This window comes from Suncus etruscus, chromosome 1 (genome assembly GCF_024139225.1).
Source record: "Suncus etruscus isolate mSunEtr1 chromosome 1, mSunEtr1.pri.cur, whole genome shotgun sequence".
NCBI classification, from domain to species: domain Eukaryota; kingdom Metazoa; phylum Chordata; class Mammalia; order Eulipotyphla; family Soricidae; genus Suncus; species Suncus etruscus.
The window spans coordinates 159,280,022-159,291,401 of record NC_064848.1 but is presented as its reverse complement, the minus strand read 5'-3'; the positions used below and the strand labels follow the sequence as shown (position 1 = coordinate 159,291,401).

The 11,380-nt window shown below is 45.9% G+C and overlaps 1 non-coding gene across 1 annotated transcript; it reads left to right on the top strand.

The window, feature by feature from the left end:
- Positions 1-11,062: 11,062 nt before the first annotated feature.
- On the top strand, positions 11,063-11,169 carry LOC125997038 (U6 spliceosomal RNA). Its single transcript, XR_007491622.1, has one exon. It is a non-coding gene; the product is annotated as a U6 spliceosomal RNA (small nuclear RNA).
- Positions 11,170-11,380: the final 211 nt, after the last annotated feature.

The window sequence follows — 11,380 nt, the reverse complement described above, 5'->3', positions numbered from 1 at the left end:
AAAATATAAAAAAATAGAGGGAGCTGGCGAGATAGCACAGCGGTAGGGCGTTTGCCTTGTTTGCGGCCAACCCAGTAAAAGAAAAAAAAAAAACGGTGGTTCAAATCCGGGCATCCCATATGGTCCCCTGTGCTTGCAAGGAGCAATTTCTGAGCACAGAGCCAGGAGTAACTCCTGAGCGTGTGTGACCCAACCCCCCTCGAATATATATGCATATACATATGTATATTATATATTATATATACATATATAAATGTAGCCAGAATGTACAGCAGGTAGGACCCTTGCTTTGCATATACTAAGGTTTAATTCCCAGCATCCCTTTTGGTCTCCTGAGTACCACCAGAAACAGGTGATACTCCTGAACACAGTAATCCCTGAGTACTGCTAGGTGTGCCTCCCCCCCCCAAAAAAAAACAACCCCCAATACCAGAGTGTTTCCTCTGGGTGTGTCCATAGAGGACCCTAAGCATCACTGGGATGACGCCGCAGGGCCTGAACAATAACACATCTTCAAATCTTCATATCAAACCACCAGCCCTGTTGGCTGAAACTCATAAGGCGGAATCCTGGGATGGAATCCCAGAGATGGCTTGGTAACTAAAAGCACCGAGAAAATAAAAACAAAATAAGCAACAACAAACAAATTACTTAAGTACTACAAAAAAACTACAGATCATTTTACAGAAAGATCATTCTATATAAACATGATATGAAACCATATCTTGGAGGCCGGAGATAGCACAGTGGTAGGGTGTTCGCCTTGCACGCAGCTGACCCAGGACAGATCTAGTTCGGTTCCCAGCATACTATATGGTCACCCGAGCCTGCCAGGAGCGATTTCTGAGCGCAGAGACAGTAGTAACCCTTGAACGCTGCAGGGTGTGGCCCAAACACCCCCCAAAACCACTTTCTACATTAAAATTTTTTTTTTTGTTTTTGGGTCACATCCGGCAGTGCTCAGGGGCTACTCTTGGCTCTACGCTCAGAAATCGCCCCTTGGCAGGCTTGGGGGACCATACGGGATGCCGGAATTCGAACCGAACCACCATCCTTCTGCATGCAAGGCAAATGCCTTACCTCCATGCTATCTCTCTGGCCCCTAAAATTATTTTTTGAGGGGCCACACTTAGAGGCTCTCAGGGGTTACTCCTGGATCTGCACTCAGAAATTGCTCCTGACAGGCTCAGGGGATCATATGGGTTGCTGGGGATCGAATCTGGATTCATCTCGGGTTGGCAGTGTGCAAGGCAAATGCACTACTGCTATGCTATCACTCTGGCCCTTAAATTAAATTTTTAATTTATTTTTTGGAGGGATTTGGACCACACCTAGCAATAGTCAGAACTTACTCATAGCTCTATGCTCAGTGATTATTCTTGTTTGTGCTAGAGAACCACATGGGGTGCTGGGGATCAACAGGTTGGCTAGGGACCATAGCAATAGCACATCGATAGCATGTTTTCCTTGCAGGTGGCTGACCCAGGTTTGATCTCTGGCATCCCATATGGTGTCCCAAGCCTGCCAGGGATTTCTAAGCTCAGAGCCAGGAGTAACCCCTGAGAGCCTCCAAGTGTGGCCCCTCAGAAAAAACAACAACAACAAAAAACAAACAAACAAAAAAACGCTCGTGGCTCTACACTCAGAAATCGCTCCTGGCAGGCTCGGGGGACCATATGGGATGCCGGGATTCATGCAAGGCAAACACCCTACCTCCATGCTATCTCTCCGGCCCTTTTTTTTTTTTTTTTTAATCTTTTTAAATCATTATCATGGGGGACACACACAACAGTGCTTGAGGGGGTGGACTATCAAGGTTATACCCAGCATGTGATGCTAGGACAAAATTTGGAGGTTCACATACACAAAGCTTGCAATTAGTCCTCTCAGTGTCTCCTAAACATTTGACTTTATGTTTTGTTTTGTTTTTCTGCCACATCCAGGGTACTCAGGGATTACTTCTGGCAATACACTCATAATCACTCCTGGTAGTGATCAGGGAACATATGGGACTCTGGGGATAGAATCTGGCTTTGGCTGTGTGCAAAGCAAGCACCCTACTTGCTATACTATCACTCCAGTCTCCAGAATTTAACTTTCATAGAGAAATAAAATAAATTATACAGATTTAAATCAACGATCAAAACTGAACTAAGAATTAGCATCCTTAATATATGTATAAATAGTAGATAATTACATATTACTATATATATACTATAATCAATAAGAGAAAATGTGATTATCTCAACTAAAACATGGGGAAAAGGAAATCAGGGGAAAATATAACCAGAGTTTCTGGGGAGATGGCTCAAAGGGCTGGGATGTAAGCTCTGCCTACTGGGATCAGGGTTTGATCCCCAGCACTGTGTGGTGGCACCAGTACCACCGGAAACAACCCCTGAGCAATATACTGGGAGTAGCCATGCATATGACTTTGGGTATGACCGTAAATCACACAATAGCAAAAATATAGGGTTGGAAGGATAGTACAGAGGTTTGGGCACTCGCTTTATAAGCAGCCTACCCTGGTTCAATTTCTGGAACCAACATAGTCCCCCAAGCACCTCTAGAAGTGATCCCTGAGAACTGCTGGGTATGATGCAACCCACCCCTACCAAAAAAAATATCTTTAGGGATTGCAGAGATAGTTCATCAGGTAGGGTACTTGCTTTACACGCAGCCACCTGAGTTCGAGCTTCTGCATTTCACATAGACACAAAGAATGATCCCTTCTCTTTGTATTTAGGCCAAGGTTATTCCTTTCCATCCCTCTCATATTTTGGTGGGCCTATGCAAACAACAATTGCCACTCTAACACCGTTTTTACTGTGCTCCTTTGACTCTAATCCTTAAAAACGCACCCACTTAAAATTTGAGGTTAACTTAAGCTAATATGCATGTACATGGAAATGTAAAAAAATACTATGCCTCTAATGTTTAAGGAGTTATGTAAGTTTGATGGCTTTAGATTGCCTTGTGTGCTGTTAAGAAATATTATAATGTGGGGCCGGGCGGTGGCGCTGGAGGTAAGGTGCCCACCTTACCTGCGCTAGCCTAGGAGACGGACCGCGGTTCGATCCCCCGGCGTCCCATATGGTCCCCCAAGCCAGGAGGGACTTCTGAGCGCATAGCCAGGAGTAACCCCTGAGCGTTACCGGGTGTGGCCCAAAAACCAAAAAAAAAAAAAAAAAAAAAAAAAAAGAAATATTATAATGTGCTACAATCTGGGAACTTGAGGGACAAAGTAATTGCACATGGATTCTGTTTTATTTATCTTAACTTTCTTTGGCTGAAAGTTCAAAGTTAAGATATCAGCAAGGGGACTTCTTCTGAGAATTATGTTATGGGTGATTGTCCTTCCACTGTAACTTTACCTTATTCTCTTTCTTTGCATCTTTTGTTCTCATAATTCAAAATAAAAAAATTATAAAAAAAAAAAAAGAATGATCCCTGTGTGCAGATCCCAGGTGTAAGCTCTGAGCATGATCAGGTACAGCTCCCCAAAAATCAAAAACAATGAAAAAAATAGCAAAAGTATAAGTAATCAGGGCCAGAGAGATAGTACAGCAGGCAGGGCCCTTGCCTTGTACACAACAACCTGGGTTTGAATTCTGGCACCCCATATGGTTTCCCGAGCCACATCAAGATGATCCCTGAGTGCAGAGCCAGGTAAGACCTGAGCATCACTGGGTGTGGCTCCCCACCGAAATAAAGGCTATCAGATACTCTAAAGAAAAAATATGAAAAACAAAGGTAGAAAAAAATGGGGCTGGAGAGATAGCACAGAGGCGTTTGCCTTGCAAGCAGCAGATCCAGGACCTACGGTGGTGGTTCGAATCCCGGTGTCCCAAATGGTCCCCGTGCCTGCCAGGAGCTATTTCTGAGCAGACAGCCAGGAGTAACCCCTGAGCACCACTGGGTGTGGCCCAAAAACCAAAAAAAAAAAAAAAAAAGGTAGGAAAAAGTTAAACCTTAGAACTTGACCTTTTTTCGGGGGGGGGGGGGGCAACACCCACTGATACTCAGGGGTCACTCCTGGCTATGTGCTCAGAAATCGCCCCTGGCTTGGGGGGACCATATGGGATGCCAGGGGATCAAATCGAGGTCCATCCTATGCTAGTGCTTGCAAGGCAGATGACTTACCTCTAGCACCACTGCTCCAGCCCCAGAACATTTTAATGCATATTTTGATGTTTCAAAACAAAACACAGCCTGTTTTTCAGCTGCTCATTCTTAAAACTTACTTTTCCTTTCAGTGAACTCTGTTCAGAGACAACAAAAAAGGCAGGAGTCCCCTTTCCTTCCCTCTGCTGATATTGTTGCCAAGAGTCAACCTTGCAGTGCTCTGTTACAGTGCTCTTACGCTTTCTGCATATCCTCCTACTTTTTTGTTTGTTTGTTTGTTTTTGGGTCACACCAGGCAGTGCTCAGGGTTTACTCCTGGATCTGCACTCAGAAGTCATTTCTGGCAAGCTCAGGGGTCTATATGGGATGCCAGGATTTGAACCAGGTCCAGGTCCATCCAGTGTTGGCCACGTGCAAGGCAAATGCCTTACCATTGTGCTATCACTCCAGCCCCCGATTCCTCCTACCTTTTTTTTATTTTTTGCCACCCAGGCAGTGCTCAGGGCTTACTCCTGGTTCTATGCTCAGGGATTACTCTTTTATTTTTTGTTTTTGTTTTTTTTGGGTCACACCTGGCAGCGTTCAGGGGTTACTCCTGGCTCTACGCTCAGAAATTGCTCCTGGCAGGCTTGGGGGACCTTATGGGATGCCGGGATTCCAACCACCGTCCTTCTGCATCCAAGGCAAACGCTCTACCTACATGCTATCTCTCAGGCCCCAGGGATCACTCTTGAAGGGGTTCTGAGGACTGTCTGGGGACCATATGGGATGCTAGGAATCAAGCCCAGGTCTGTTCTGGGTCGGCTGCATGCAAGGCAAATGCCCTACCACTGTGCTATTGCTCCAGCCCCCCAAACCAGGTTTTATTTAATAATTCTGAGGAAGGAAGGAAGGAAGGAAGGAAGGAAGGAAGGAAGGAAGGAAGGAAGGAAGGAAGGAAGGAAGGAAGGAAGGAAGGAAGGAAGGAAGGAAGGAAGGAAGGAAGGAAGAGAGAAAGAAAGAGTTGATGCATGGACACAGGCAGCACCTGCACCAGTATTTTTTATTTTACATATGAAAGACGTATCTCTAGTTTCACCAGCATCAAAAGATAACCAGGATAGGGGTTGGGGTGATAACACAGTGGGTAGGGTGTTTGCCTTGCACGTGGCTGACCAAGGTTTGATTCCTGGCATTCCATATGGTCTCCTGAACTTGCCAGGAATGACCCGAGAGCACTGCCGGGTGTGGCCCACAAACCAAACCAAATCAAAAACAAAACAAAAAGATATCCAGGATATATGGCAAGAAAGATAAAAATCGCAGGACAGTATGCTCAGTATGTGCTTTTGTTTTGTTTTGGTTTTAAATACTCTTTCTTTTCTTTTTTTTTTTTTTGGTTTTTTGAGTCACACCCGGCAGCGCTCAGGGGCCACTCCTGGCTCTATGCTCAGAAATTGCCCCTGGCAGGCTCGGGGGACCATATGGGATGCCGGGATTCAAACCACAGTCCTTCTGCACGTAAGGCAAACACCTTATCTCCATGCTATCTCTCCGGCCCCAAAGACATGTCTTTTTCTGTTTGTTTTTTGTTTTGGGGCCACACCTGGTAATGCTCAGGGGTTACTCCTGCCTGTGCGCTCAGAAGTAGCTCCTGGCTTGGGGGACCATATAGGACGCTGGGGGATCGAACCGTGGTCCGTCCTAGGCTAGCGCTGGCAAGGCAGACACCTTAACTCTAGCGCCACCGCGCCGGCCCCTTTAAATACTCTTTCTTATGTGTCAAAAAAACATCTGAAAGCCTCAAAGCTGTTCAAATGGGGGCTGAAGTGAAAGCACAGTGGGTAGGGTGCTTGCCTTGCACACAGCAGACAGACCCAGGTTTAATCCCCAGTGTTCCTTGAACCTACCAGGAGTGATTCCTGACTGCAGAGCCAGGCGTATACCCTGAGCATCGTCCAGTGTGATCCCCCAAAACAAACAGACCAAAAAAAAAAAAGATGGAATAGAAGGGAAGCTACTCTTTCTTTTTTGACTAGATAATAAAAGTATAGGAAGAAATAATTCAGAACAAGGTATTGGGGCTGGAGAGATAGCACAGTGGTAGGGCATTTGACTTGCACGCAGTGGACCCAGTACGGAAGGTTGGTTCAAATCCGAGCATACCATGTTGTCCCCCCTGCATGCCAGGAGCAATTTCTTTTTCTTTTCTTTTCTTTTCTTTTTTTTTTTTTGGGGGGGGGGGTCACACCTGGCAGTGCTCAGTGTTTACTCCTAGCTCTATGCTCAGAAATCTCCCCTGGCAGGCCCAGGGGACCATATGGGATGCCGGGATTTGAACTACCATCCTTCTGATGAAAGCAAATGCCTTTCCTCCATGCTATCTCTCCAGCCCTCCCAGGAGCAATTTCTGAGCACAGAGCCAGGAGTAACCCCTGAGCGCTGCTGGATATGACCCAAAGACAAAACAAGCAAACAAAAAGACCAAAGGTGTTCTATAATAAATAAATTGGTTCCAGAAGTCAGAGAGATAGTACACTGGGTAGTACAGAGACAGTACAGGTTCATTCTCAATATATTATCCTCAAGCCTTGCTAAGAGTGATTTCTGAGTACAGAGCCAGAGTAATGCCTGAGAAATGCCAGCTGTGGCCCAAAATAAAACCAATGGTTTAAAAAAATAAATTAAGACTGGCTCCCACCTAGAAATCCCTTACCCTCTTCTGTGAAAAAGGGAAATTTCGGGCCCGGAGAGATAGCACAGTGGTGCTAGCCTTGCAAGCAGTCGATCCAGGACCTAAGGTGGTTGGTTCGAATCCCGGTGTCCCATATGGTCCCCTGTGCCTGCCAGGAGCTATTTCTGAGCAGACAGCCAGGAGTAACCCCTGAGCACCGCTGGGTGTGGCCCAAAAACCAAAAAAAAAAAAAAAAAAAAAAAAAGGGAAATTTCATTTTCACTTTATACATGTATGAACTTTTTTTTGGGGGGGCACATCCGGTGACACTCAGGGTTACTCCTGGCAGGAATGGGGGACCATATGGGATGCTGGGAATTGAATCATCCATTCTAAATCGGCTGCAACAAGACAAACGCCTTACTGCTGTGCTATCTCTCCGCCCTCCCCATGTCTGAACTTTAGTACATTTTCTGTCTTTTAGATTTGGTGGGGGGTTGGGCTACACCTGGTGATGCTCAGGGGATACTCCTGGCTATGCACTCAGAAATCGCTCCTGGCTTGAGGGAGCATATGGGACACCAGGGATTGAACCGCAGTCCATCCTAGGTTAGCGTGTGCAAGGCAAACACCCTACTACTTGTGCCACCGCTTGGGCCCCATTCTTTCTTTTAGATTTAGTGGTGGTGCTTAGGGTTTACTCCTGGCTTTACACTCAGGGGTCATTCCTGGTGGTTCTTCGGGATCATATGGGATCATTGGGATAGAAATGACATCAGGGCCCGGAGAAATAGTACAGCGGCGTTTGCCTTGCAAGCAGCCGATCCAAGACCAAAGGTGGTTGGCTTGAATCCCAGTGTCCCATATGGTCCCCCGTGCCTGCCAGGAGCTATTTCTGAGCAGACAGCCAGAAGTAACCCCTGAGCAAGGCCGGTGTGGCCCCCCCCCAAAAAAAAAGAAATGACATCAGCTATATGCAAGGCAAGCATCTGAACCCCCATGAACTAGCTCTCCAGGCCTTTTATTTTTTTATTTATTCTTTTTTTTTTTGTGTGTTTTTTGGGTCACACCCGGCAGTGCTCAGGGTTACTCCTGGCTCCATGCTCAGAAATTGCTCCTGGCAGGCATGGGGGACCATATGGGACACCGGGATTTGAACCAATGACTTTCTGCATGAAAGGCAAATGCCTTACCTCCATGCTATCTCTCCGGCCCCCCTTTTATATTTTTTTATAAGCCACACCCATCCGTGTTCAGGGCTTACTACTGGCTCTATGCTCAAGAATCACTCCTGGTGGGGTTTGGGGGAATCATATAGAATTCTGGGGATTGAAACCATGTCAGCCATATCTAAAGCAAGCATATTGCCTACTGTGTAATTGCTCTAGCCTCTTTAGTACTTTTTTTTTTTTTTTTTTTTGGTTTTTGGGCCACACCCATTTCACGCTCAGAGGTTACTCCTGGCTATGTGCTCAGAAATCGCCCCTGGCTTGGGGGGACCATATGGGACGCCGGGGGATCGAACCTCGGTCCTTCCTTGGCTAGCGCTTGCACGGCAGACACCTTACCTCCAGCGCCACCTACCCGGCCCCTACTTTTTTTTTTTTTTTGGCTATATCCAGTGATGCTTAGGGATTACTCCTGGCTTGGGGAACTATATGGGATGCTGGGGATCGAACCGAGGTCTGTCCTTGGTCAGCTGCATGCAAGGCAAACACCCTACATCTGCACTGTTGCTCCATCCCCACCCCCACCCCCCGCACTTTTAGTACTTTTTAACAAAAGAAAAAATAACCTTATAATTTTTCTCAGTTCTAGGGATCAAACCTAGAGCATACATACTGGGCCTTTATTTACTTATTTTTAGGATGTACAACCTCTTTTATCTAATTATTTTGGGTTTGGACTATAACCAGCGGTGCTTAGGGTTTACACTTGGCTCTGTACTCAGGAATCCCTCCTAGAAGTGCTCAGGGAACCATATGGGACACTGGAAATCAAACCGAAGTCAGCCACATAAAAGGCTATAGTTCCCATACTGGGCTTTATAATTTTTTCTTAAAATTTCAGCCCAGCAAGGCCAGAGAGATAGCACAGCAGTAGGGCACTTGCCCTACTCCCCCAAAATTTTTTCAGTCAAGGGGTTGGAGTGGAAGCACAGCTGTAGGCCGTTTGCCTTGCACGTGGCTGACCTAGGGTGAACTTGGATTCGATCCCCGGCATCCCATATGGTCCCCTAAGCCAGGAGCAATTAGTTTCTGAGCACAGAGCCAGGAATAACCCCTGAGCATCACTGGGTGTAGCCCAAAAAACAAACAAACAAAAATTCAGTTCAAAGAGCTTTAATGAATTCTCATAAGAACATATTTTATATATGGAAGATCCAGGTTTGATTCCCAGCATCACTTATTTACAGTCTCCTGAATACCAGCAAGAGCAACTCCACTGCACAGAGCTGGGAATAGCCCCTGAGCACCACTGGGTGTGGCCAAAACCAAATAAATTAAAAAAATTCAATCTAGGGACCAGAGAGATAGCTCAAAGGTCTGAGCACATATTTTGCCTGCAGGAGGCCAAGGGTGGAGGAGGTGAGGGTCATCTTTGGCACTGTTGGGCATGACCACAGAGCCCCTTGAGGGGACAAATCCCTGAGCACCAGCAAACTCTTCCTTCCCCTGCTCCTGCCATACCTGGCAGGGCTCAGAAATCACTCCTGGGGGCCCGGAGAGATAGCACAGCGGTGTTTGCCTTGCAAGCAGCCGATCCAGGACCAAAGGTGTGGTTGGTTCGAATCCCAGTGTCCCATAGGGTCCCCCGTGCCTGCCAGGAGCTATTTCTGAGCAGACAGCCAGGAGTAACCCCTGAGCATCGCCGGGTGTGGCCCCCCCCCCCCAAAAAAAAAGAAAAGAAATCACTCCTGGGTCTACACTCAGGAATCACTCTTGGCAGACTGGGAAACATATGATGCTGGAATTGAACCCTGATTGGCAGTGTGCAAGTTAAGTGCCCTATTGCTCCAATCCATAAAGCCCTCTTTGAAAAATGTTAAAGAAAAATTGTCACTAAAAAAATTAGCATATTATATAGAAATTTGGGAGAAAAATTGATATTAGACATAATGTCATCTTCTAGAGAAAAATAACATTAATTAAAAAATTAATACTAAAAAAATTGATACTTAAAAAAGAAAAGTTTCAGGCTGAAGCGATAGCCCCTTGGGTAGGGCATTTGCCACCCACACAGCCAACACATATTTTATCCCTGGCATCTCATCTGCACTCCCAAGCCTACCAGCAGTGATTTCTGAGCATAGAACTAAGAGTAATCCCTGAGCGCCGCTGAATATGGCTCAAAAAGAAAAAAGAAAAGAAAAGAAAAAGTAAAGTTTATAGGCAGGGGCCAGAGAGATAGTACAGGGGTAAAGGCCTTGCATGTGGTGGCCAGCCTTAGTTCAAATTCCAAGCATCACATGCAGTTTCTCTCTTGAGCACCTCCTAATCACTGAGCATAGCTAGGTGTGGTCCAAACTGCACCCCATCCCCTAAAAAATTGTAGACAGAAAATGTGGTTCAGTGTCAAAGTATTTTCTTACATTTGGGAGGTCTTGGGTTAAATCCTTTACACTTGTGCACACATAATACAATTATAATATATATGCAAAAGGAGAATTCTATGATAGGAAGAGAGCTCACATTGTTGTAGCTCCCTGTTTGCTTTATATGTGGGTTATTTGGGTTTGCTCCCAAGCACTGCATGGTCCCTTGAGCACCACCAAGTTGACTACCAAGCATGGGCTAGGAGTAGCCTCTGAGTAATACTGGGTGTGGTCCAAAACACAAAATTGAAAAAAAAAAAGTGTGTCATCCAGAGTTGAACATAGAGTCTATGTGCTTGCAGCCAACCTAAGTTTGATCCACACCAACCTATATGGCCCCTAGAACACCATCAGAAGCTATTCCTGAGTACAAAGCCAGTACCCTGCCACAAAATAAAGTATGTGTGGGCCGGGGGAGAGAATTTTTTTTGGGTCACACCCGGCAGCGCTCAGGGGTTACTCCTGGCTCTGTGCTCAGAAATCACTCCTGGCAGGCTCGGGGGACCATATGGGATGCCAGGATTCGAACCACCATCCTTCTGCATGAAAGGCAAACGCCCTACCTCCATGCTATCTCTCCGGCCCCGAGAATTCTATATACTTTTTTCTCTTTCCCTTTCCTTTTGTTATTATTGCAATGACCAGGGATTATACACTTGGTTGTGGTACCTGTCAAGAGCTGCTGTGGTGTGCTCGCTTCGGCAGCACATATACTAAAATTGGAACGATACAGAGAAGATTAGCATGGCCCCTGTGCAAGGATGACATGCAAATTCGTGAAGCGTTCCATATTTAAAAAAAAAAAAAAAAAGAGCTGCTGTGGCATGGCATGGTCACATACTTTCTTGTATCCTCAGGGATCTATGCATGTGGACAGTCCCTAGGATTGCACTCAGGGCCTGATGCCTGGTAAGGAGTCATAAAACAGAGAATTTTAAACATGTTTCCTGAGGCAAAACAAAACCTTAAATGTATAAAAAGAAAACTTACTTTTGAGGCCAAAGCAA